The sequence below is a fragment of the Perognathus longimembris genome, chromosome 20 (genome assembly GCF_023159225.1).
Source record: "Perognathus longimembris pacificus isolate PPM17 chromosome 20, ASM2315922v1, whole genome shotgun sequence".
In the NCBI taxonomy this organism is placed as follows: Eukaryota; Metazoa; Chordata; class Mammalia; order Rodentia; family Heteromyidae; genus Perognathus; species Perognathus longimembris.
Genome location: NC_063180.1, coordinates 11,509,978 through 11,516,037, shown reverse-complemented (window position 1 = coordinate 11,516,037; position 6,060 = coordinate 11,509,978).

The window sequence follows — 6,060 nt, the reverse complement described above, 5'->3', positions numbered from 1 at the left end:
TGGAGATGGCAGAATGTTGACCTAATTGGAATATATTATATTAGAAGTGACACAAGAACACTTCTTGATGAATTGAGACATGAAGGAAGAACAGAGATGAAAGGGAGACATCAGTGTTAATTTAAGTAATTACCATTTTGGTTATATTGTGGTTTTACTGTAATGTATAATTCTTGCTAGGCAGGTACTGCACAGTTGAGTTACATCTCCAGCATTTTGCTGGCTGTCTTTGAGAGCTTTCTGTTTCTGAAATCTTTTTTATGTAAGAATGCATTGTTTTTGCATTTTCACTAGTTTTATACTTGGAGTGCATTTTGACAATTTTAGGTTCTCTGTTTTGGTTGGCATGACAGGCATACACTACCATGGCCAGCTTCATTCCTTACAAGAGAGCCTCATGAAAATTTCTGCATGTGTTGTCCTGAAACAGCAATCATCTCAATCTCAGATTCCCACAAAGTTTTAGAGTGAAAGGCATGTGCCACTGCACCCAGCTGTTTGGTGAAAAGGGTCCCATGATCTTTTTTTCCTGGGATGGTCTCCATCCTATGTACCCATCTCCATTCTGTCTATTCTGTCCCCTCTATCTCAGATTCTCAAATAACTGGGATCACAAGCATGAGCCACTGGTACTTGCTTTATTTAAATAACATGATCAAGGGTGACTTATTTATTAAAATAGAGAACGACTGAGAGTGGAACAACTTGTGGATAGAGTATTGAAAGTATGTGGGCCAACTGAAGTGTAAATAAATATAAGAGGCAGATTGTAATAGGTCTAGAAAAGATATACTTGGCTAGGAAAATTAACAGTGTTGTATCCTGTTAATGAAATAAGAAGTAAGCCTGTGCTATGGGTTTGATACATGTTGAGTGTGTTCCCAGAGGTTCATATGGTAGAAGCTAGCTATCCCATGCACCAGTATTGAACTGGAAGAACCTAGAAAGAGGTGAGGCTGGAGAGAAGGGGTGGATAAATCTTTCAGAGTATCACTTTCAGAAAAGATGAAGGCATTTGCCTTGGGAATTAATTATTTTCCATGGGGATATTATAAAGAGAATCAAAGATACCCTTTCATACCTCTGACTTCTTGTCTTTTCTACCTCTTGTCCAAGCAAGAAGTAGGACCAGCACCACTATCTACCATATTTTAATGAAGTCAGAGGCTGAATACATGGAGCGCTCTGAATTCAGAATTTCAGCCATCCAAACTGTGAGGCAAATATAATTCTCTGCTTTTTATAAAGTACACAGCCTCAATATCTTTAGATGCCTCCAGCTGAAACATAAGATATTTTATTACAGCATTAGGAAATGGAATATGACACTAACACTTTTATCTCACTACTGTCTACATTTAAATACATGACTTGCTTCCCAAAACATAAAGAATTCAGTGACTACTCCACTAGTTTAATGTGCCCAAAGAGGCTTGTAAAAATAGCAACATGTTCACTGAACAAGCTCTTGAACCAGGCCTTAAAACTGAAGATGATAGACTGAAAAGTATTCACTTTTGTAATTCTTCGACTTGAATTAATTTAGTCAATTTTTCTTTACTGAATTCACATTGGTAACTCAACTAGGAACAGTATCTAGTATCTTCTTGGAAGATATAAACTCAATCAAGTAGACCTTCCTTATACAAAAAAAATAGATTTAAATCTTTCAAATATTAGTATTTCTATTTAACAATTGCTTGTACTGCTTCCCTTTAAATAGCTCTTCCAATCTATAATTATCTGGCCATAGCAGGTGGTTTTCATTTCTTTTGTAGTTGCAGTCAAATGCTGTTTGAACTAGAAGCATCTGAAGATGTGGCCTATTACATTTTCAGGAGGCTAGGATGACTATAAAAGATGGATGCTGGCTGGGCATTCCTCTCTTCATATGACCTTAATTCATGTAGTTCACTTGAAATTCTTAATTTCCAGGGAATAGCAAAGTAAAAGTTTCCTTCACAGGTGTTACTTTTTTTGCATACCTGGTACAAAAGACTTAAAGGGAAGATATGTTTCTTGGCTTAATCCTTGAAGTCACATGACATTAGCTTTACAATATTTCACTGGTTAAATAGATCATAAGCCCTGATTCAACAAGTTGAAGGAGTCTCCCATTCTCAATGCCTTACTTTTAGAGAGTTAGGAAGGAAAGATAGGATTTAACTTAGAAAAAAAATTAGCCATCTTCTCCTGAGTACAGCCTAACTTGAATAAAAAGGAGTTTTTTGGTTTTATTTTCATACTTTGCAAACTCAATCAGTAGCACCACAAGCTATATTAAACAAAGAGCAAAAAATCAAAGCAAGTATTTTCTTTCATCTACCTCTAGTTTCTCATCTACCTCCTAAGTCTTCTAGGCAGTGTGCACACCTGAAGGAATTTACTGTGGCTTCACCTTCTCCAACTCCACATAAGCCATCACCATTACAAAAGTTGAACATACTGCAGTAATAGCCATCTGTCTTCACGTTTTGCTAATTGTTATTTTCTTACGTCTATGGTACATTTCAAAACTCCACAGAGCTCAAAACTGTGGTGAAGAAAAATTTCTTATCCAAATGTCTAGAACAACGTTGTTTTTAAGGAAATTTGTATCCAGGTCTGTAATCTGCATATACACTCTTTGTTACAGCTGTTTTGCTTAAAAAAAGTCCCACAATAGTTACATTATCTCTACTGACTTTCCAAAAATAAATAAAAATAATATTTTACCACACCAAAATGTTGCTGAGAAGTTAAAGCATCCTCTCCTCTCTACAAAATAAATACAGACACAAAGCAAAGGATAAACATATATTTCAATATCTGGTTTAGATGACATAAATATTCAGTTTCATATATCTCTATGGCCTGAAACATATTTGGGTGAGTGATGAAGTTTGTTGTTAGAGAGGAAATACTTTGGTTTAGTTGAAGATGCTTTGAAGTCATACAATTAAAATAACACAGGGTGACAATGTTTTAAAATGTAGGTAAGAATATTTTGAACAATCCCCATGTTTTTGAAATTTTATCAAGGATTTATTTTAGTATAATGTGATGAAGTAGGGAGAAACAAGAAGCAATGTTTCCTGTTTCCCAAGCAGGAAATGAGATTGAAAGCACCACCCCCATATTTTTAAGCATAGTATATGAATGACATCCATACTGTTTGTACATAATGTATTTCAGTTGCCCATGCCTTCAATATCAAACTAAAAATTTTATTAAAACATACCATGAAGTATTTATTCCAGGTTATATGCATTCATATTACATCATTTATGATAATTTTCAGCCACTATACACAGGATATATTGATTTCAAAACATAAGGGAAATATGTAGATGTCAAAACTACATGGCAAATACATAGTATTCTTAAAGTTCTAGGAATTAGTAAGCCTTGTAATTTCTGCTCTATATTCTCTAATTTTATATATCTGGCCTTATAGGACTATTTTTTAAAATTAGTTTTATGTCCCTTTTATATGGCAGGTCACATTGCTTCAGGGACAATGTCTGTCACCCCTTATAGTGAGGTAACCTTGGAAACAATCTAAAACATTCTCTTGTGCAATGCCGGCCTACTCAGTCCCTCCCATCTAGGAGATATTCAATGAGCACATCACCAACTGTATGAATTAATGAATGAATATAGACACAAGCAATGAAACTGAATATCTGGTATCATGGTCTTTTCCTTATTTAAGCTTTTGCTGATTTATTTTATTTTATTTCATTTTATTTTAAAACTTAATTTTATTTTCAAGGTGATATACAGCAGGATTACAGTTACATACATAAAGTAGTAAGTACATTTCTTGTCTAACTTGCTACCCCCTTCCTCATTTTTCTCTCATTTGTCCCCTCCCTCAACCCCTCACCCCCAGGTTTTAAAGTTCATTTCAACAAATTGTCTTGTATCACTGTTGCATTAGTTTCAGTCTGTCCTTTGTCTCACCATTTTGTTGTTTCCCTTCCCTTCCCTAACTCAGATAAATGTATAAGAATCCCACTGTACCACAATCAAATGCAGTGACAACAGGGGATATACTATAGGAAAAAATGAAAAAAAAAAGAAATAAGTTCACACAGTACATTAAAAGTATCAACAACAAAGAAAAATCTTGGAGTTCATTTCCCTTAAAATCATCTTACATGGTCATATGTACATAGCTATTGAGCTATTGTGACTCTTTTCTAGGACAATCCTAGACATATACTAATTATTACAGATGAGAGAAACCATGGGATCTATGTTTCTTTGTGTTTGGCCTACTTCACTTATAGGCTTTTTTTCAGTTCTTTCCATTTCCTTATGAATGGGGTGAAGCCATTCATTCTGATGGAAGCCTAGAATTCCATTGTCCATATATACCACATTTTCTTGTTCCACTCATCTACTGAGGGGCATCTGGGTTGGTTCCCTATCTATGGTAAGTAATACTGCAATGAATGTGGTTGTTCTGGTTACTTTAGTATGATTTTGTTTGTGATCATTTGAGTCAACATTCAGGATTGGGATTACTCAATCATAAGGGAGCTCTAGGTTTAGTCTTTTGTGGAAACTCCATATTGCTTTCCAGAGTGATTGAACAAGCTTAAACTCCCTCCCACAAACAGTGTAGTACAATAGCCTCTTCAACAGATGATGCTGGCAAAGTTGGTTAAATACCTGTAGAATAATAAAGTTAGATCCTTCTATATCACCCTGCACCAGAATCATTCCCAAATGGATTAAAGACCTGGAGGTTAAAGCAGATACGCTGAAAACATTACAGGAAGGAATAGAAGAGACAATAGGGCTCCTTGGCACAGGTTGAAACTTTCTTAATAAAGTCAGAAAAACACAAAAATAAAAAAAATTGGATAAATGTGATTGTATTAAACTGCAGAGCTTCTGCATGGCAAAGGGCATGGCTAGCAAGAGAAATAGAAAGCCCACAGATTGCAAGATCACTAGTCATACAACAGACAAGGGTCTCGTATCTAAAATATACTTAGAACTCAAAAAGTTAAGTTTTTCTCAAAACAAATTCTCAAAGAAACAACTCTCCCATGAACAAGTGGGCTAAATCCTTAAAGAGAGACTTCTCTGAAGAGGAAATAAGAATGTCAAATAGACACATGAAGAAATGTTCAACATCTCTGGCTATTAGAGAGTTTCAAATCAAAACAATGTTGAGATTCTACCTCACTCTTTTTGGAAAGGCCCATTATCAAGAAATTTAGTAACAACAGATGCTGGTGAGGAGGTGGCCAAAAGGGAATGATACTACACTGTTGGTTTTTAAAGTTATATTTTATTATCTCTTTAAGTAGTTGTACAAAGGAGTTGAACAAATCAATTTAAGAAGGCAATGCACAATGTTATCACTTTAATCATTCCATTACTGCCCAACCCAAGCCCTTCCCTAAATTTTCTTAACTTCATAGGATATGCATTGAATATTATGACTGCATTCCCTACCTCTTCCACTCTTCATTCATATACACTCTTTCCCTGGACCTTCCTTTCTACATCTTTCAATATCAGTTTTCTGGTATTCATTTTGTTTGGCTGTGAGTACTAAGGAATTAAACTATCTGATTTCTCCCTGACATATGGCATATTTCAGTTAATATATTTGTTTATAGTTCATACAACCCACTAGACAGTATTTACTTGTACATTTATAAATTTATTCCACTTTCTCACATGAGAGAAATCATGTGTCCTTTGTCTCTCTGAGCCTGATGATTTACTTCACTTAAAATAATCTCTTGCAGGTCCATCTATTTCTTTGCAAATGATGTGCTATCATTCATCCTAATGGATAAGTAAAATTCCATTCTTCATAGATTCCACATTTTCTTGAGCTATTTGTCAATTGATAGGCATCTGGCTTGTTTTCATACTTTGGCTATGATGAAAACTGCATCACTGAACATGCCTGTACAGATGTAGTCACTCTATCCTGATTTATAAGCATTTGGATAAATACCCAATAGTGGTATTCTGGATCACAGAGTAGTTCTATGTTTAGGATTTTGAGAAATATCCAAACATCTTTCTAAATTGGTTAAAGAAGTTTAC